General features: G+C 42.0%; 1 long non-coding RNA gene across 1 annotated transcript in view; it reads right to left on the minus strand.

Moving 5' to 3' along the window:
• LOC124621814 overlaps nucleotides 1-21983 on the minus strand; it is a 286741-nt gene extending 264758 nt beyond the window's left edge. Inside the window, exon 1 of the long non-coding RNA XR_006980572.1 lies at nucleotides 21924-21983. This is a non-coding gene — a long non-coding RNA (uncharacterized LOC124621814). The remainder of the gene's footprint in view (nucleotides 1-21923) is intronic.
• Between the last annotated feature and the right edge of the window lie 912 nt (nucleotides 21984-22895).

The raw sequence follows: 22895 nt of genomic DNA on the forward strand, positions 1-22895 counted from the left end.
ATTGTATGTTTGAAATATTGCAAAGTATATGCAGCACTTATGTGATTTGCATATACAGGGTGGTCCATTGATCGTGACCAGCCCAAATATCTCAGCCGGCCGAAGTGGCCGTGCGGTTAAAGGCGCTGCAGTCTGGAACCGCAAGACCGCTACGGTCGCAGGTTCGAATCCTGCCTCGGGCATGGATGTTTGTGATGTTCTTAGGTTAGTTAGGTTTAACTAGTTCTAAGTTCTAGGGGACTAATGACCTCGGCAGTTGAGTCCCATAGTGCTCAGAGCCATTTGAACCATTTGAACCAAATATCTCACGAAATAAGCGTCAAACGAAAAAACTAAAAAGAACGAAACTTGTCTAGCTTGAAGGGGGAAACCAGATGGCGCTACGGTTGGCCCGCTAGATGGCGCTACCATAGGTCAAACGGATATTAACTACGATTTTTTAAAAGTAGGAGCCCCCATTTTTTATTACATATTCGTGTAGTACGTAATTAAATATGAATGTTTTAGTTGGACCACTTTTTTCGCTTTGTGATAGATGGCTCTGTAATAGTCAAATACATATGGCTCACTATTTTAGACGAACAGTTGGTAACGGTAGGTTTTTTAAATTAAAATACAGAACGTAGGTACGTTTGAACATTTCATTTCGGTTGTTCCAATGCGATACATGTACTTTTGTGAACTTATCATTTCTGAGAACGCATGCTGTTACAGCGTGATTACCTGTAAATACCACATTAATGCAATAAATGCTCAAAATGATGTCCGTCCACCTCAATGCATTTGGCAAAACGTGTAACGACATTCCTCTCAACAGCGGGTAGTTCGCCTTCCGTAATGTTCGCACATGCATTGACAATGCGCTGACGCATGTTGTCAGGCGTTGTCGGTGGATCACTACAGGAAATATCCTTCAACTTTCCCCACAGAAAGAAATCCGGGGACTTCAGATCCCGTGAACGTGAGGGCCATGGTATGGTGCTTCGACGACCAATCCACCTGTCATGAAATATGCTATTCAAGACCGCTTCAACCGCACGCGAGCTATGTGCCGGACATCCATCATGTTGGAAGTACATCGCCATTCTGTCATGCAGTGAAACATCTTGTAGTAACATCGGTAGAACATTACATAGGAAATCAGCATACATTGCACCATTTAGATTTCCATCGATAAAATGGGGGCCAATTATCCTTTCTCTCATAATGCCGCACCATACATTAACCCGCCAAGGTCGCTGATGTTCCACTTGTCGCAGCCATTGTGGATTTTCCGTTACCCAATAGTGCATATTATGTCGGTTTACGTTACCACTGTTGTTGAATGACGCCTCGTCGCTAAATAGAACGCGTGCAAAAAATCTGTCATCGTCCCGTAATTTCTCTTGCGCCCAGTGGCAGAACTGTACACGACGGTCAAAGTTGTCGCTATGCAATTCCTGGTGCATAGAAATATGGTACGGGTCCAATCGATGTTGATGTAGCATTCTCAACACCGACATTTTTGAGATTACAGATTCTCGTGCAGTTTGTCTGCTACTGATGTGCGGATTAGCCGCGACAGCAGCTAAAACACCTACTTGGGCATCATCATTTGTTGCAGGTCGTGGTTGACGTTTCACATGTGGCTGAACACTTCCTGTTTCCTTGAATAACGTAATTATCCGGCGAACGGTTCGGACACTTGAATGATGTCGTCCAGGATACCGAGCAGCATACATAGCAGACGCCCGTTGGGCATTTTGATCAGAACAGCCATACATCAACACGATATCGACCTTTTCCGCAGTTGGTAAACGGTCCATTTTAACACGGGTAATGTATCACGAAGCAAATACCGTCAGCACTTGCGGAATGTTACGTGATACCACGTACTTATACGTTTGTGACTATTACAGCGCCATCTATCACAAAGCGAAAAAAGTGGTCCAATTAAAACATTCATATTTCTTTACGTACTACACGAATACGTAATAAAAATGGGGGCTCCTTTTAAAAAAAGACGCAGTTGATATCCGTTAGAACTATGTCAGAGCCATCTGGCGGGCCAACCTTAGCACCATCTGGTTTCCCCCTTCAAGCTAGACGAGTTTCGTTCTTTGTAGTTTTTTCGTTTGATGCTTATTTCTTGAGATATTTGGCCCGATCACTATCAATGGACCACCCTATATACATATAGCGCTGCATATACTTTGCAGTATTTCAAAATTACAATCCTGCAACTTCGCAACAAAATTTCGCTGAATTTTCGATGGCACCAACACACCAAAAATATTTCGCTACATTGGGAGAATAAAAATCGAAAACCGACGATTATGTAAACTGCATCTTGTGGACAGCCGTCTGATGATGAACTTGTCAGTTCGAAACCGGTTACGGCGATATTTACTTAAATAAATAGAATTATTAATCCTGGCTGGTTGCTGTCTTCTTCTTTGTAAGAATCAACCTACATTAATTGTACACAGCCACGGTCTCACCATGTCAGTATCAGACAAAATAACATTAAACACAAATGATGATAATTACACTGGACTCACCGCAGTTGGTGGTGATCCTCTGCACATCACAGAAGGTGGGGAATGATTCTCAATAGGTTGTGTGATCACCATGCGGCATTGCATGCTGTGCGACATGGCCCCGTGCCGGCCACAAGGTTCGGTTTTGTTGTAGGGAGTTCCATTCATCCACCAGCGCACTTGATAACTGCTGGATGCTCCTAGGCGCATGCAGACCGGGTGCAATATGTCTCACCAACGCATTCGACACGTGCTCCTTGCGATTTAAGTCGGGGGAGCGGGTAGGCCAGACCATTCGCCGAATATCCTCTCGTTCCAAGACTCCTCAACCTGCGCTGTTCGATGCGGTCTCGCGTTGTCTTCGATAAAAACGAAGTTAAGGCAGAATGCATCCCTGAAAAAATGCTAATGGGGAAGTGGTGCAGTGTCACAATAGCAGTGAGCGGTGAGTGAACCGTGTTCAGAGATCTGTAATTCAGTATGCCTGTGTAAATAGCTTTCCACACTATAACACATGGGCCACCAAAAAGATCATATCCGACAGCGTTTCTGAACATATTATGTGTTTCCACCTCTCGAAATATGAGGGTACGTTCAGCATAGTCGAAAACGATCTTTTCGGTGGTCTAGATGTTATGGTTTGGGGAAGCATAATGTTGCATAGACATATTGACCTCCACATCTTTGAACACGCTATGCTCACTGGTCAACGTTATTGCGACACTGTACACCTTTCCACGTACGGCTGCATTCGGCCCTGACATCATTTATATGGATGACAATGCGTTGCAGTCCTTGGTGTTCTGTTCAAGTTCCATCGAGCTATGTCACATGGCAGTATCATCATCCGAAAGTTAGTTTCGCCCTTACGTTTAGCACACTAGTGTATAATTTCAGGTGTGTGGTTGAGTAAATTACTCAGTAGTGAAGGTTCGTATCTAACTACTGACGTGTGTGGGCCAGTTCATGTACTCTCTAAGGATAACATACTTGTTCCCGTATAAAAGCTTTATTCAAATTATGTATATTTCAGGTTCTACAAGTGCCTCTCCATGTTAGGTTGACAAATTTTTACACTTACAGCGTTAAGTTTGCTTTACGTCCTTATAATGAAGCTGGAGTTAATATATCCAAGAGATATGCTCACAATATATTTCGTTACAAATGGGGTTTTCGAAAACAATAATCTTTAAAGAAGGACTGACCTTATACTAACTAACTCAAGACATTCCTCATTTCCGACGTCATGAATGTCTACCAAGAGGGATGCTAAGAAGTTTTGGATCGAAAGTGCTAAATATATAAATGGATTCACCCCATCAGACGTCGGTGTTTTCAATATGAGTTTCCTTAAAAAAAGAAAAAAGAAAAGCCTCTACTATATTAAAAACAGCGACTGCGACAATACAAGAAGACTAAATAAAGATTTACTATCGAAGAATAAAAAATTTCTGTAAATGTATAAGCAAAACTAGTTTTTTTTTTTTTTTCAGACGAAACTAACATATGAAAAATTGACAACGATGACTTAACTGCTGTTTTATTTCCTTTCATATAATCACCAATCCCTACGTCTGCTTTTAAATCTGTGTTGCATATTTTCAGACGAAACTAACATATGAAAAATTGACAACGATGACTTAACTGCTGTTTTATTTCCTTTCATATAATCACCAATCCCTACGTCTGCTTTTAAATCTGTGTTGCATAAGTCAGCTTACTACGTGTGACGAAGGATAATTCTTGTACCACTGTCGCTTCACTCATTTACTCTTTCAGTCGCGAAGCGTGTGGGAGAATAGGGATTGTTGGTAGGCCCTCGCGTTACTTCCAGTCTCTTTGCCGCGCGGTCTTAGCGCCTTGCCACGGTTGGCGCGGCTCCCCCCGTCGGAGGTTCGAGTCCTCCCTCGGGCATGGGTGTATGTGTGTTGTCCTTAGCGTAAGCTAGTTTAAGTTAGATTAAGTAGTGCGTAAGCCTAGGGACCGATGACCTCAGCAGTTTGGTCCCATAGGAACTTACCACAAATTTCCAACTTTTTCCAGTCTCTCTATTTTGCTTTCTTGGTCTTCCCGCGAGATGTATGTATGAAGAAGCAATATCGTGGTTGACTCTTCCAGGAAGTACTCTCTCTGAATGTTAAAAGGAAGCCACACTGTGGTGCACAGTAGCTCTCTTGCAGCATCTGCCACTGAAGATGGACGAGCATTTTCGAGACGCTTTCGCGATTCCTAAATGAACCTGTTGCGAAATCTGCGGATACTATTTGTATCTTCTCCATTTCTTCTATCAATCCTACCTGATGAGGGGTCCAGCTTGAACAGCAGTACTCAGGTATCGGCCGAACGAGTGGTTTTGTAAATTACCTCTTTCATGTGTTGAGCACACTTCTTGCAGATTTTTCCACTCATCTTCGGTCTGGAATTTGCCTTTCCTATGACTCGTTTTATGTCGTCATTCCGCTTAAAATTCACTCTCCTATCTTTAATCGATGTGTTTCTATTAAATTTCTAGGATCACGGGTAAGGAGCGGATTCTGGTGGAGAAATACGGTGAATAGGGCTCTTGGACGCAACACAGCACCACTACTGTTTGTATATATAACACTCGATAAACGTGTCTCGATGTGTTTTGAATATTTCGTCCCTAAGGGACGGCATTATGAAGGCTGCGACTGTTCACCAAAACAAATGAAACTATTTCTGCACCAGTCACTTGTTTATTTTGCCACTATGCGTTTCATCTTCAGATGGGGAATTGTTTATTTACATGGCTGATGTTGGTGAAGAGTATAGACGGCATTTCACAATTAGTGGACCAATGGCAGTGTAGGTTCTTTTATGTCTTTTGTTTATGATAAAAAATCGTTGATTTTAGAAAAAGCACATTAGAGGTTAAAAAACATGAATTTCTGACAGTGAATTGAATTTACAGGGACGGTAGAGCTGTAAAAGGTCTGCATGCTGTTACCCGATGTATGTCCTCTTTACTGCACATTGTATTTATACTGTTGTTTCAAAGAAGTTGTACATGTTACAGATTTGTTTGTTTACATTAGATACATATATACAAAATTAAATGGTTTCAACAAAAATATGTTCTTCTTTTTTAAATAAATGCATGGGCTGCATCAGAATGCTGACGTGTGCACAACTCAGTTATTATACTAATGTATGTACATTTTTTTATTTTTAATGTAAATGTGGTGCAGCACTGGATACAAAAATGATGATTGAATAGAGATGTACATTAATATGTTTTCCTTTTGTTTTAAAAAAATGTCAATGGGCTGCTCTTGAGTAGAGACATGTGCACACTTCAGTTATTAAATTAATTCCTTATATATAAAATATTACAACAGATTATACATATATATTGAGGGTTGAACTTATTGAGGGACGAATGGGAGTGATTACATTAATTACTGTGCATTAAAACTGCAAATTATGAGAATGCTTTTAGTACTTTGTCAAAGCTTTTAAAAATGGTGTTTGAGCCTGTTTCACTATTGTCATCGAGTAGATGTTCCCTAAGGTTTTTTCTGTTTATACAGATTTCTGTTTCTTCATATAGCAAGTAGTATTTCAAGGTTGCTTTCTACATCGTCAAATGGATGCCCTGTATTTTTATATGGGAGACTGTTGCAGGTATGTGTGGTGTATTGTATCGGAAGGCGTTGATGTATTCTTTGAATCTCGTGAGGAATTTACGGCCTGTTAACCCATATACTTACTACATATACTTTTATATGTGCCAGAGGATGAAAATTTATCTTGACTGCAACAGTGTGCAGACCTTTTAAAACTCTACGCCGCCGTAAGTACAATTCACTGTCAGAAAATCATGTCTTTTAATCTCTAAAGTGCCTTTTCTAAGTCAACAATTTTTGTCATTAGGAAAAGACGCAAAATAATCTACACTGCCCTTGGTCTGCGACTGTCAAAGGACATCGGTACCCTTCACCAACACCAGGCAAGTAAGTAAGCAGTTCTCCACCTGAAGACGATGATGTGAACCATCGAAACGCGTAGTGGCAAAATAAACAAGTGACTGACGCAGAAACTGTTTCATCTGTATGTTTTTGTGTGATTAATGTTGCCTCCTTAACCGTTAGTTTTGATTTTTGCTAGATCTAAAAATCGTCTCTCCCTCTGAGACACGTCGGACGTGTATTACGTTGTTCAATTATGTTAGTAGGGACTTCAGTAAATAAGTTACACATAACGTTCCACGTTAAGAACATTGTGCTATAGCAGCGCATTATCGGTAGGTAGTACATGCTGTAGGCTTCCCGCAGCAGACACAGTTCTGCTGCGATATGAATAACAGGTGTTAAACGTACTCCAAAACTGGAGTACGTGGGACATTACCATTCTTGTGGGCAAAAGTCTAAATTGTATATAGATGCACTGCAAAATTCTGGCGGTATATGGATCAAAAGCATGCATTGCATTCAGCCGCAATGAAATGATGCCAAGAATTTGACCGAGGTCGGATATGCTTACGGCTGTCTCTAATGCGCATACCTTCATGTGATCTTAAAATCGGCCACTATCACTGAGACACTGAACCAGGAAACACCAAGTATTGCTACTGTCTTTCAGGTACAAAGCTCTTGCCTACTGTTATCAGCACTATTAGTAGCATATATCTTCTGCACTACACAGCTTTCCCAGTGTCTTGTTGACAACTTGGATCCATGGCATCGTGGGGTCTGCGCCACACTCTAATACTACCATTGACTCTTACCGACTGAAATCGGGGCTCATCTGACAAGGTCACTGTTTTCCAGTCGTCCTGAGTCCAACTGACATGATCACGAACCCAGGAGAGATGCTGCAGGCGATGTCGTGCTGCTAGCAAAGGCACTCGCGTCGATCGTCTCCCGCCGTAGCCCACTAACGCCACATTTCGTCGCTCTGTGCTAACGAATTCGTTTCTCATACTTCCCACTTTGCTTCCTGCGGTTATTTCGAGCAGTGTTTCTGGTCTGTTACCACTGACAACTCTACGCAAACGCCGCTGCTCTCGGTCGTTAAGTGAAGGCTGTCGACCACTGAGTTGTCCGTGGTGAGAGCTAATGCTTGAAATTTGGTACTCTTAGTGCACTCATGACACTGTGGATCTCAGAAAATTGAATTCTCTAACGATTTCCGAAATGGAATGTCCCATGCATCCAACTCCAACTACCATTCCGCGTTCAGACTCTCTTAATTCCCGTCGTGCGGCCATAATCATGGTGGAAACCTTTTCACACGAGTCAGCTGAGTACCAGTGGCAATTTCGCCTATGCACTGCTCTTTTATACCTAGTGTGCGCGATCCTACCGCATCTCTATACTTGTATATCTCTCCCAATCCACGTTACCTCAGTGTATCTTCTCACTGAACAACTGTTTATTGTGTGTTAGTGATTAGTGTATGTTTCCAATAATACACTCTCCAATCTCATTGATCCCGTGTCCCCTCAGTCGTATTCACAATGTCTCTGGGTCAACATCAGAACACGTAGGATCGTCTACTACGGGGAAACTGTAATCCCTGAAAGAAGTTCTCCCGTAGCCCTATTGGGTAAATTTGGAGAACTGTTATCCGACGAATATTGTGTGAATATTCTTCCGTCACCAGCGTATCGATCGATTTGAGACGATGAGAATAAGGTAAGACAGACATGAAAGTAGAGAGGACTACAGTCATTCATTTTTCACTCGCTTAATATGCGAATTGAATATGACAGATAACGGCTAAAGTTGGTACGAAGCGCCACGCACTGCACAGTGACTTGTGACGTGTACAGTGCGAATCCCCTGAAGTTCCACACCTTTTGTTGCTCAAACTTTTCAAGATATCGAAACGAGTTTTCCGGCATATGATAAAGGGCACTGGGGTAGATGATACTGTTGCGCATGTAATTCACCTAACACTCGTATCAACCTAGATTCTGAGATAAGTATGCATTTTTGTAAAAGAAATGACATACGTTTTACCGGCTATCGAAAACTCTTGGCAAGGCAAATACGTGATATAACCCTTGTTCAGGCTCGCGTTGAAACTTTTCTCGCAAAAATATCCAAGAAATAGGCTGAAGTTCGAAGTAAACGCAGCCTGTCCGCCTCGGTATCTGCGCTGCTAGCATGATGGATTGCTAAGCAAAGGGGCCAGGGTTCGATTTCCGATCGGGTCGGAGATTATCTGCGCTTGGTGACAGGGTGTTGTACTGACCTTACGATCGTATCACCGTAACTGACATCCCACAACTGAAGATAGCTGAAGAAGCACGGCTCGAAAGCGAATAAATAGGTAAAAAATAATAACAAATACATAAACGTAGCCGGGAGAGGCTGGTGCTAACCTCCATTGTTGTTTAGCCTGTCAACTATTTAAGGATGGAGATAAAGTAGCAAATGATCCATATCACATAGTAAACTAAACGAATGAGCATATTTCAAGTAATGCAGACAAATTCTAAAAAAAAATCCCAAAAACCAATGTATTACATCTAAATAAGCATGCACTAAGTACAAATATTTTATTACCAGTCACAGAGCATGAAGTCAATACAGCTGTACCAAACCTAAACAATAAAACGTCAGTATGCTTACATGAAGTACCGATGTGTGTTCTGAGAAAATGCACACAGAGCATGCAAGCGCCTTTAACGAACATAATAAATGAATCATTCACATCAGCCAAATTTCCAGACTACTTAAAACGGAAGCAGATTTACCTCTGCTAAATAATGGTAATGCAGTAACGTAGAAAACTACCAGCCCATTTCCTTGTTGTCACCATTCTAAAAAATAATAGAATCAATTATGAAATACAGATTAATTAATTACTTGAATGAATACCACCTTCTAAGCGAGTCACAATTTGGTTTCCGAAATAGTAGAAGCACAGAATCAGCTATAGTAGAATCCGCAAAAGTGGTAATTGATGCTCTTGACAAAAATGAGTGTGTTACAGGTATATATTTAGATCTTTCCAAGCTTTTGATGATGTTGACCGCAAGGTTCTACTAAATAAGCTACAAGCGTTGGAAATAGGAGACATAGCTGATAACTTGATCCTAGCAAATTGGGTACAAAGAGTATAGATAACACATACATCAAATAAGTCTAAACTTTTAGCAAAACACTTTCCAGAAACAAAATATATTAATATAAAAGTTCCTGAGTATAGTATATTAGGGCCAGTAATGTTCCTAATATACATCAACGAGATTCTCAATACTGTTAGTCATGGAGAAAAAATTCTCTTTACTGACTGATGAAACAAGAGAACTTCTTGCACAGAAAGCGAATGAAATCCTCAAGGAAATTTGAAATTGGGCAATATGCAATAAAGTGACATCAAACATAAAAAAGCCATAACATTCGACCAGAGATGACGGAATGAAAATGACACTGTTGTATGTATATGGTGCCTTTACAGAATGCCTAACAAACACAAATTTGAGGGAATGAATATTGAGTCTCAGTTGAAGTGATGTGAACACACAAAGATACTTGCAAACAAAATGTGATCAGCAAGTTATGCCCTTAGAGCACTTTCATCGATGTGTAACAGCATTTGTCTTTCAGTTACTTGCTATTTACAAGTACAATCAATTCTGAGCTATGGATTTCTTTTCTGGGGAACAAATGCACACAGTGTGAACACACTTTTCAAACTACAGAAAATGATCATATGAATAATAACCAAAAATATTAGTAGAGCTCACTGTAAAGATCGGTTCAAAACACTGGGAATTTTAACATTGACAATTCCTGCACAAAGATCTCTGTCCGGGACTGTGGAACAAGAGCTAGGCTGAGCGCACATTTACCAAGAAAGGACAAGAACTCAAGCGGAAGATTACTTGCAGGAGGACATGCCACGAAGATACCCAACCATCGGGCGACCATAAAACTTGCAAGTAATCACACCTGATTGATGATTTTCGATGCTATGACAATTTATTTTATTATAGTTAATTCGCACTGGGCGGCGTTCTCGTATCTACTAGTGCCATTAAACTTTGTACCAATTTTTCGCGTGGCTACTTGTCGTAAGTATTATGTTTGCCCACTGTATGCTGGTGGGTAGACAGATTGGTGGCTTGTCCTCATCAACATAAACTCCAGCTTGACGATGGCGTAACACCCGAAATTGGCCAATAGTGGAAAATTAACAATAACCCGAAGGTAATTTACAGGTGAGGAATTTCGTTTGATCTTAGTAACACAGGTATTTCTTCCTACTGCAAGTTGCGCTACTGTACAATTACACAATTGGTGACATATTGCTGGAAACAGTAGCTACCGTAACGTCCTCAAGTGGGAAGACCAAATACAGCTAATTTTAGAAAAAAAAGATGCCAGACAGATTCATTGGAAGAACCTTAAGGAAATTTAATTCATCCGCAAAACTAGTGGCTTACAAAACACTTGTTCGACTAATTCTTCAGTACTGCTCATCAGTTTGGGATCCTTGCCATGTTGTACTAATGGAAGAGATAGCACCATATTTAACAATCATATACAACCGTTCGCTCGACGAAACGTCCGTACTCAAAGACTGAAAATATGCACAGATCACACCAATATTCAGAAAAGGTAGTAGGAGTAATCCACTAAATTACAGGCCCATATCATTAACGTCGATAGCCAGCAGGATTTTGGAACATGTATTGCGTTCGAACATTATGAATTACCTCGAAGAAAACGGTCTATTGACGCACAGTCAACACGGATTTTGAATACATTGTTCTTGTGAAACACAACTAGCTCTTTACTCGCACGAAGTTTTGAGTGCTATCGACAAGGGATTTCAAACTGATTCCGTTTTTCTGGATTCCCAGAAGGCTTTTGACACTGTACCACACAAATGGCTTGTAGTGAAATTGCGTACCTATGGAATACCGTCTCAGTTATGTGATTTGATTCGTGATTTCCTGTCAGAGAGGTCACAGTTCGAAGTAACTGACGGAAAATCATCGAGTAAAACAAAAGTGATTTCTAGCGTTCGCCAAGTTAGTGTTATCTTCCTTATCTATGTAAACTATTTGGGAGACAATCTGAGGAGCCGTTAGGTTGTTTGCAGATGACGCTATCGCTTATCGACTAGTAAAGCCATCAGAAAATCAAACAAATTGGAAAACGATTTAGAAAATGGTGCGAAAAATGGAAATTGACCCTAAATAATGAAACGTGTGAGGTCATCCACACGAGTGCTGAAAGGAATCCGTTAAACTTCGGTTACACCTAAATGTCAAATCTAATGGCCGTAAATTCAACTAAATACCTAGGAATTACAATTACGAACAACTTAAATTGGAAGGAACATATAGAAAATGTTGTGGGGAAGCCTAACCAAAGACTGCGTTTTATTGGCAGGACACTTAAGAAATGAAAGAGAGACTGCCTACACTAAGCTTGTCCGTCCTCTTTTAGAATGCTGCTGCGAGGTGTACATCGGACGGAGTACATCGAAAAAGTTCAAAGAAGGGCAGCACGTTTTGTATTATCGCGAAATGGTGGAGATAGTATCACTGAAATGATACATGATTTGGGATGGACATCATTAAAACAAAGGCGTTTTTCTTTGCGTCAGAATCCTCTCATGACATTCCAATCACCAGATTTCTCCTCTGAATGCATTAATATTTGGCTGACGCCGCCCTACATAGGGAGAAACGATCATCGTGATAAAATAAGGGACATTAGAGTCCGTACGGAAAGATATAGGTGTTATTTCTTTCAGTGCGCTGTACGACATTGGAATAATAGATAATTGTGAAGGTGGTTCGATGAACCCTCTGCCAGGCACTTAAATGTAATTTGCAGAGTATCCATGTAGATGTAGACGTAGATGTAGAAGGTCCAAGGAAGAGCGACGGGTTTCGTCAGGAGATCGTTTAGTAAGCGCGACAGCGTTACGGAGATGTTTAACAAACTCCAGTGGCAACGTTACAAGAGAGACGTTGTGCATCACGGAGAGCTTTACTGTCGAAATTCCGAGAGAGTACGTTCCGCGAGGAGTTGGATAACTTATTACTTCATCCCGCATACAGCACGGGAAATTCGAGACGTTAGAGCTAATATAGACATTTCCCGAAAATCATTCTTCCCACGCACCATTCGCTGATGGAACAGGGAAGGGGTGATAGGATAATGGTAGCAAAAGTACCCTCCGACAGACACTGTCAGGTGGTTGCTTAGTATAGATGTAGATGCAGATGAAGATACAGGGGGAGATGCCTAACTTTTTCTCCTCAAATTACTTTTGACGCGTTAAAGGCATCTGTAATCTTCTCTCACCTAGACAACCGTTTCAGACATTTGTGATCTGTTTACATCTAGCCGAACCGTGACTAGAGGTTCGTGAAACAAACAGCAATGGGATGTCGCAACTTCAGTGATAAAAACCGATACAGGCATCAGCTTAGGTTTTTTTTAACGGGAGCATGTTATTTTTTACTATCAGAATAGCAGATTTCGACGAGACAAATTAATAGTACAACTGATCTGCAGGAGCAGTAGAAGACATATAAAATAGGAATTTTATGCCGCACATGCGACCTCTGAATGGCGGTCCATCCACAAGTTTAAGCCGATTTCATAGGAAACTTGCGCCACCGAGCCAATAGCAATGTGATATTTGCGCTACTCTCGACGGAAACATTACAAAACCCCCATGTCAGCTGCACTGTATTTTGATTGAGTGATATTTTGTTAGATGTACAAAATAACTGTAGTACTTAACTTCTCTCATAGAGATCTGGTATTCTGGCAGCAAAGATAGAGTAGTTCCATTTTTAAAAAGTTGATGCCTGCTTCTCAGTCCTAAATGAAATTTCGAGAACCCGTCTAGGTGAGAACAGATTACAAAATAGTAAACAACGATTCTATAAAGAATCGACCTCCCATATACAGAACAGCTTCAAACTCCTGACTGCTTTGGAAATGAGCTAGTGTGTTAAATATTTGACGTTAAGCACGTAACTGAGATAAAGTTTAGAAAACGTTTGAAATTATGTTCAAAGTTCGGTGGAAGTCGTTAAGTGATCTTACTATGAAATAGTGGAAGAATGTAATCTGGATAATTTGCGCTTCGTTTTAAGCAAAAGCTAATTTTCCATGCATCTCAATGTTTATGACATCATACTTCCTGAACTATGTGTCATAGAACGATATAACTATGCAGGTGCATGCATTGGAATATGTGGATACGCCCGGAAAATGTGTTATATATACACTACTGGATATTAAAATGGCTACACCAAGAAGAAATGCAGATGATAAACGGGTATTCATTGGACAAATATATTATACTAGAACTGACATGTGATTACATTTTCACGCAATTTGGCTGCATAGATCCTGAGAAATCAGTGCCCAGAACAACCACCTCTGGCCGTAATAACGGCCTTGATGCGCCTGGGCATTGAGTCAAACAGAGCTTGGATGGCGTGTACAGGTACAGCTGCCCATGCAGCTTCAACACGATGCCACAGTTCATCAAGAGTAGTGACTGGCGTATTGTGACGAGCCAGTTGCTCGGCCACCATTGACCAGACGTTTTCAGCTGGTCAGAGATCTGGATAATGTGCTGGCCAGAGCGGCAGTCGAACATTTTCTGTATCCACAAAGGCCCGTACAGGACCTACAACATGCGGTCGTGCATTATCCTGCTGAAATGTAGGGTTTCGCAGGGATCGAATGAACGGTAGAGCCACGGGTCGTAACACATCTGAAATGTAACGTACACTGTTCAAAGTGCCGTCAATGCGAACAAGAGGGGACCGAGACGTGTAACCAATGGCACCCCATACCATCACGCCCGGTGATACGCCAGTATGGCAATGACGAATGCACGCTTCCAAGGTGCGTTCACCACGATGTCGCCAAACACGGATACGACCATCATGATGCTGTAAAGAGAACCTGGATTCATACGAAAAAAATGACGCTATGCCATTCGTGCTCCCAGGTTCGTCGTTGAGTACACCATCGCAGGCGCTCCTGTCTGTGATGCAGCGTCAAGGGTAACCGCAGCCATGGTCTCCGAGCTGATAGTCCATGCTGCTGCAAACGTCGTCGAATTGTTCGTACAGATGGTTGTTGTCTTGCCAACGTCCCCATCTGCTGACTCAGGGGTCGAGACGTGGCTGCACGATCCGTTACAGCCATGCGGATAAGGTGTCTGTCATCTCGACTGCTAGTGATACGAGGCCTTTGGGGTCCAGCACGGCGTTCCGTATTACCCTCCTGAACCCACCGATTCCATATTCTGCTAACAGTCATTGGATCTCGATCAACGCGAGCAGCAATGTCGCGATACGATAAGCCGCAATCGCGATAGGCTACAATCCGACCTTTATGAAAGTCGGAAACGTGATAGTACGCATTTCTCCTCCTTACACGGGGCATCACAACAACTTTTCACCAGGCAACGCCAGTCAACTGCTGTTTGTGTATGAGAAATCGGTTGGAAACTTTCCTTATGTCAGCACGTTGTAGGTATCGCCACCGGCGCCAACCTTATGTGAATGCTCTGAAAAGCTAATCATTAGCATATCACAGCATCGTCTTCCTGTTTGTTAAATTTCGCGTCTGTACCACGTCATCTTCGTGGTGTAGCAATTTTATGCCCAGTAGTGTAGAATCAGTAGTAAAGATGTAATAAATTGAAACGTCACACATGATGGTGAAATTTTACTGCACGAGCTGCAAAAATGTAGTAAATGATAAACTTTTTTCCTTTCCTCGTATTGTGGAGGGCGTGGCGAGACTAAGTTTCGGAAAGGTTTGAAATTGTGTGTAAAGTATATTGGAAGTCGCTAAGCGCACTCTTTCTCAAATACTGGATGAATACAGTCTGGGTAATTTCCGCATCGTGAACTTCGATGACACAAATCATATACACTGTTTCTAACTGTACTACTCTTCCTATACTATTAAACATTTAACATAAGGTTGTACTTTTCAACCTGTAGGTTATGACTGCATTTTAATATTTTAATTTGGTCAATAATTATATGAAATATTGAAATCAAATTTCATAACGTTTGGAAGCCGTTAGGTAGGAAATTTGCTACTATGACTGGCGATCGTGTTCCCAGTTACCCATACAGTAATATAAATTTGGACTTTCCATTGCTGTGGAAGGTGGGAACGCAGCCGTGTGATGATTTGCAGTTACAAAAAAAAGTAGTTTTCAATTTCTTTGTTGCACAATCGACTTCGCGACTACCAACGACATCTTCAGATGCACCTTGTAATATACGTACATGTAATCGATGTTAGGTATTATTTTTTCAGGATCTCACCTAACTGTCATCATCGTTCAGCAATAGGTGCAACACTCGCATCCACAACACCACACAGGTGGGGTTTTCTGTGTGGTGCTGTGGACTTTAGTCTTGCACCTATTGCTGATCGGTGTTGAAGCTAGCTGTCATCCCGAAAACATAAACCTAAAGTCGATTACATGTACGTATATTATAACTTGCATCTGAAGATGATAGTACCGAAACCGATTATACAGTTAAACTATCTTTGCAGGCAGAAGCTAGTTTATACAGGGTGTTACAAAAAGGTACGGCCAAACTTTCAGCAAACATTCCTCACACACAAATACAGAAAAGATGTTATGTGGACATGTGTCCGGAAACACTTAATTTCCATGTTAGAACTCATTTTAGTTTCGTCAGTATGTACTGTACTTCCTCGATTCATCGCCAGTTGGCCCAATTGAAGGAAGGTAATGTTGACTTCGGTGCTTGTGTTGACATGCGACTCATTGCTCTACAGTACTAGCATCAAGCACGTCAGTACGTAGCATCAACAGGTTAGTGTTCATCACGAACGAGGTTTTGCAGTCAGTGCAATGTTTACAAATGCGGAGTTGGCAGATGCCCATTTGATGTATGGATTAGCACGGGTCAATAGCCGTGGCGCGGTACGTTTGTATCGAGACAGAGATTTCCAGAACGAAGGTGTCCCGACAGGAAGACGTACGAAGCAATTGATCGGCGACTTAGGGAGCACGGAACATTCCAGCCTATGACTCGCGACTGGAGAACACCTAGAACGACGAGGACACCTGCAATGGACGAGGCAATTCTTCGTGCAGTTGACGATAACCCTAATGTCTGCGTCAGAGAAGTTGCTGCTGTACAAGGTAACGTTGACCACGTCAATGTGTGGAGAGTGCTACGGGAGAACCAGTTGTTTCCGTACCATGTACAGCGTGTGCAGGCACTATCAGCAGCTGATTGGCCTCCACGGGTACACTTCTGCGAATGGTTCATCCAACAATGTGTCAATCCTCATTTCAGTGCAAATGTTCTCTTTACGGATGAGGCTTCATTCCAACGTGATCAAATTGTAAATTTTCACAATCAACATGTGTGGGCTGACGAGAATGCGCACGCAATTGTGCAATCACGTCATCAACACAGATTTTCTGTGAACGTTTGGGCAGGCATTGTTGGTTATGCCTTGATTGGGCCCCATGTTCTTCCACCTACGCTCAATGGAGCACTTTATCATGATTTCATACGGGATACTCTACCTGTGCTGCTAGAACATGTGCCTTTACAAGTACGACACAACATGTGATTCATGCACGATGGAGCTCCTGCACATTTCAGTCGAAGTGTTCGTACGCTTCTCAACAACAGATTCGGTGACCGATGGATTGGTAGAGGCGGACCAATTCCATGGCCTGCACGCTCTCCTGACCTCAACCCTCTTGACTTTCATTTATGGGGGCATTTGAAAGCTCTTGTCTACGCAACCCCGGTACCAAATGTAGAGACTCTTCGTGCTCGTATTCTCCAGGGCTGCATCAGCGCATCAGGGATTCCATGCGACGGAGGGTGGGTGCATGTATCCTCGCTAACGGAGGACATTTTGAACATTTCCTGCAACAAAGTGTTTGAAGTCACGCTGGTACGTTCTGTTGCTGTGTGTTTCCATTCCATGATTAATGTGATTTGAAGAGAAGTAATAAAATGAGCTCTAACATGGAAAGTAAGCGTTTCCGGACATTTGTCCACATAACATATTTTCTTTCTTTGTGTGTGAGGAATGTTTCCTGAAAGTTTGGCCGTACCTTTTTGTAACACCCTGTATACAACTGCAGATTACAAACATATCTTTGACAAGTCAAAAGCAATGTGAGACTCGCCCCTTGTAACTATAAAGCCTGGCGCTTCGTAGTGGTCTTGGCTTTCAGTTTTGGCACATTTCTCGCATAGTTCTGCGGAATGTTTCAGCGCTAACAATGAAAAACTGTAAATATCTGTGCCCTTCTTTTCAATAGCTTTGGAATGCTGTCAAAAAATATATCGTTCCATAAAAAAAAAAATACTTGCTTCACTGGAGCTAACAGGAGGAACCTTCCACAGGCCGCTCTCTGATTCAGACGAAATTTCACAAGGTGAAAGAAGGGTTAAAAAAGTAAAGGGACACCTATTTTATTCCGAGTGCCAACAATCAATAGTTTCCGATTAAATGACAGCCAAGGTTTCAGCGCCAAGTTATCAGTCTGTAGTTGGGGTGTAAGACTGAGTGACCCTGTAGCGTAGTGTTCAACAGTATGGTTTCGAAATTTTGCTCCCCGTGTTCAAATCCAATTTTACGTCTTTTTCTTTATTTTTTGTTATTGTTCCGAAAGTAGGTAATATCAGTGTTTTTTTGTGACCTCGTGAAATGTAATGGAAATATCGACAAAAGAAATAAGTATTTTATCATCAGAAAACTTATAACATCCAGTAAGATTAACAGTAAATAAAAATGAGAAACATGTAAATTCTGATATTTCCATTTTTATTTTCATTTTTACTTGATACTTAAAGAGAAATTGTGCATTCCCAATGGTGAAATCTACCGCAAAAAAATTGAAGCATAAAAATATGGAGCACCACACAACTTGCGAAGGTACATATGCCACGATCACATTATATTTAGTGTGAATATCATAAAACATCCTCGTTAACGTTGCAGACTACGTCGCGGTCTGGTGACAATTTCGCGTCAAACCACCATGCGCAACGAAACATTTTCTCGAAATTTGGAGCCTGCAGCTGATGATGGATCAAAGCGAGTATTTTAACGGTACCGATTTTACTTGTGATTGCCATTTGCTGTGCGGTGAGAATAGGACACTTCTGTAATCAGCGAATGTAATTTTTCCAATTTCGCCGGCCGGAGTGGCCGAGCGGTTCTAGGCGCTACAGTCTGGAACCGCGTGACGGCTACGGTCGCAGGTTCGAATCCTGCCTCGGGCATGGATGTGTGTGATGTCCTTAGGTTAATTAGGTTTCAGTAGTTCTAAGTTCTAGGGGGCTGATGACCTCAGAAGTTGAGTCCCATAGTGCTCAGAGCCATTTGAACCATTTTTCAAATTTCGATAAAAATATAGGTTGCAGGTTTGACAGAACGGCGTACACTTTAGCGGAATTATTCTTAATGAACATTTCAGCATTCTGATTTCACCGACCAACAACCCGTCGTATGAGGAAATTAAAATACTAGAATACATATGATTTTCATTTTCAGCTACTGTTAATAATATAAAGCTATACAAAATTTGTGATGATGAAATCTATTTTTAATGAGATTTGACTGCCTGCACTACGCTTGTCCGATCTCTTTCGGAGTACTGCTGCGCAATGGGAGATCCTTACACAGATAGGATTAACGGAGTACATCGACAAAGTTCAAACAAGGCTGCATGTTTTGTACTATCGAAAAATAGGGCAGAGACTTTCGCGGTCATGATTAAGGATTTGGAGTGGAAATCTTTAAAACAAACGTCACCCTACATAGGGGGAACGACGGTTATAATAAGATAAGGGGAATCAGAGCTCGCAATGAAAGATATACGTGTTCGTTTCTTCCCACGAGCTGTTCGAGAGTGGAATAATGGAGAATTAGCGTGAAGGTGGTTCGATGAGCCCTCTGCCAGACACTTAAATGTGATTTGCAGAGTAGCCACGTAGATGTAGATGAAATACTTAATTCTTTTGTCAATAATCCCGTGGTATTTCACAATGTCACCACAAATACTGACGTCACATACAAAAGAGAAAGAAAAAACAGCAACGTAAGGTCTGATCTGAACACGAAGCGAAAAATTCGAAACAGACCTTTTTAACCATGTAAATAAACACTCACTCACGTCTACTATCCGCGAGGAGACTCATAAACCCGTGTCGGAATTTTAATCGTCATTTTCTCGGAAACTATTGGGTGTTGGCTCCTAAGCCAAAATTTGTGTCTAATTTCACCTTTCTTTCAGATTACGAAGTTTCGTTCGTGTCAGAGAGAGACTTAAGCCCGTTTTACACGAGCGACTTCGTGGTCAAAATCGACCACTCGAAGTGCGTGCACCTACCGTGTCTGCGTGTAAATCAGCAGCCAACCACTACGTGAGTGTGTCTACGACGTCAGTGGTCTATAGACAGCGCCCTGAGTGGAGTTCTAAATTTGAGAGTACGCTGCACACTGTCGCATGCTAGAGGAAAGGGGACCCTGGAGGCGTCTGCTAACATCGGAAATTAATAACCCATTCTGGTCGAGCTCACCCCTGTTATACAACTTCATTTTGTGCTTCCGTGTCTTCTTAATCGTTATTATGTCATTTTCTTTTTTTTTTTTTTTTCTTGGTTACTGAAAAGTTACCTAAGGTCCTGGTATTTTGTCCTACTAGTGTTCTACAAGAGACACGATATATCTGAAAGCAAAAAAAAAAATTGTTTTTACAGAGAGATAACCTATACTGTACAAAAATATGATTGTGTTTTAATGAAAATTGTTTCAACACTGAAAAATTCAGATTTATCGAATCCATAAAAATAATTTTGATTGTTATTTGGCACTTAGCAAGGAAACAAGAGACAAAGGATAAGGAAAAAAACACTATTTACTGCGTTCTACATATTGCGTGATGTGTTTGCAAATGCATATTTCTCGAGAAAATACGTGCATATATTCTGAAATATTTTAATGACGCTTTTCCCATTCTTTCAGTTCTCAGGAGCGTAGAGAATTTACTGCACGACCGTTGACAAGAACGCCTGCTTTGGTCATTGCTTGTTCCTACATTTTGTTACTATATTTCGATTTTCCATAGAAAGGATATCTCCCCATAACCTCACTTTCACCATTCAGATGCCAAATTGCATAGCAGACAGCTTTCACAACACCGGAAATTTTGGCGCTCGCGCTTAAACGAAAATGACCACTCAAAATAGATAAGATAGCACGGTAATAGCACGCCAGGGCGCTACAGTAGACCCACTTGTCTCGAGTAGCCAATTGAGAGAAGAAAGTCGATCGTGTAAAACGGGTTTTACAGAGCGTCCCACCTGTAAACGGAACAACCATGCAACAAAATTACGTATCACTCTTCTATCATATGCCGAAAACAACATATCTATATCTTGAACGATTGACGAAATAAAGGTAGTGTTGTAGGCCCTTTGCTGTTTCTTATCTACATAAACGATTTGGGAGACAATCTGAGCAGCCGTCTTCGGTTGTTTGCAGATGACGCTGTCGTTTATCGACTAATAAAATCATCAGAAGATCAAAACAAACTGCAAAACGATTTAGAAAAGACATCTGAATGGTACGAAAAGTGGCAGTTGACCCTAAGTAACGAAAAGTGTGAGGTCATCCACATGAGTGCTAAAAAGAACGCGTTAAACTTCGGTTACACGATAAATCAGTCTAATCTAAAAGCCGTAAATTCAACTAAATACCTAGGAATTACAATTACGAACAATTTAAATTAGAAGTAACACATAGAAAATGTTGTGGGGAAGGCTGACGAGAGACTGCGTTTTGTTGGCAGGACACTTAGAAAATGTAATATACTTACTAAGGACACTGCCTACACTACGCTTGTCTGTCCTCTTTTAGAATACTGCTGCGCGGTGTGGGATCCTTACCAGATAGGACTGACTGAGTACATCGAAAAAGTTCAAAGAAAGGCAGCACGTTTTGTATCATCGCGAAATATGGGAGAGAGTGTCACAGAAATGATACAGGATTTGGGATGGACATCATTAAAAGAAAGGCGTTTTTCGTTGCGACGGAATCTTCTCACGAAATTCCAATCACCAAATTTCTTCTCCAAATGCGAAAATATTTTGTTGACACCGACTTACATAGGGAGGAACGATCACAAAGATAAAATAAGGGAAAACAGAGCTCGTACGGAAAGATACAGGTGTTCATTCTTCGCACGCGCTATACGAGATTGGAATAATAGAAAATTGTGAAGGTGGTTCGATGAACCCTCTGCCAGGCATTTAAATGTGATTTGCAGAGTATCCATGTAGATGTAGCTGTAGATGAGATTATTTTGGTCCGCAGAGCGCCAGCCTCTGGCGCGCCCGGCCGAGCTTACCTGGTCTGCTCTCCCTGGTCTGGGACTGGAGTGGCCGCTGCGCTATTGTCGAGGCTACGGTGGCGGACGGTCGGCTAATGTCTGTCCGTCCGTCCGTCTGCAGCTGCAGCTGGAGGCCACCACCGCCTCCACCCTGGAGAGGGGCGCAGCGCAGCTCGAGGTCTGGTTCCGCCAGTTCCGCAGGCTGCGGCCGCGGCGACAACAACCAGCCTCTCAGGGTTGACCTCGAGACTTACTCGCCGGAGAGAAAAATGTGGCGCTCCTCCCGCGGTCCTTTCTGGCCGACGCACGCGGAATGTTGACGTTTTTCCGAGTCTCGCCACCGCATCGCAAGTGTGCGCCGCGGAAGGAGAGAGTGTTTCCTAATGCACAGCGGATTTCGTCACAGGGGCAGCACCTGAAACAAACCGTATATGAAGTTTGCCTTTCGCAGGGCTAACTGCTCAATATGAACGGGTATGCGGGGACTTTGAAATGTAGACTGAGGTGACAAAAACCATGAGATACCTCCCAATACTTGTCGGAACTCCTTCTCTCCGACGTAGTGCGAAGGCTCGACGTGGCATGGGCTCAACAAGTTGTTCGAAATCCCATGCAGAAATAATGAGCCATGCTGCCTGTGTAGTCGTCCATACTTGCGGAAGTGCTACTGGTGCGGGGTTTTGTGTGTCCCATAAATGTTAGATGGGTGTAAGAGGTCCGTGACTAAGGAATTTATTGCTAGGGCACTCGAGCAGTAGTAATTTCGATGGATTGCTCACGCACTGTCTGCGATATGTAAGCTATAAGAGCATCTCAGACCAGAGAGCAGTGTGGGCTGCAGTAAGAGCAGTGTCAGTAGTAGGAGTAAGTAGTAGCTAGCAGTCGGGTGTATGGAGTTGGCTGGGCCGGTCGTGGGGAGCGATGGCGGTGCCTGAGCGATGTAATACAGGGTGTCCGAAAAGTCTTTCCCTGATCACATAAATTGATAAC

Source organism: Schistocerca americana, chromosome 7 (genome assembly GCF_021461395.2).
Source record: "Schistocerca americana isolate TAMUIC-IGC-003095 chromosome 7, iqSchAmer2.1, whole genome shotgun sequence".
NCBI classification, from domain to species: domain Eukaryota; kingdom Metazoa; phylum Arthropoda; class Insecta; order Orthoptera; family Acrididae; genus Schistocerca; species Schistocerca americana.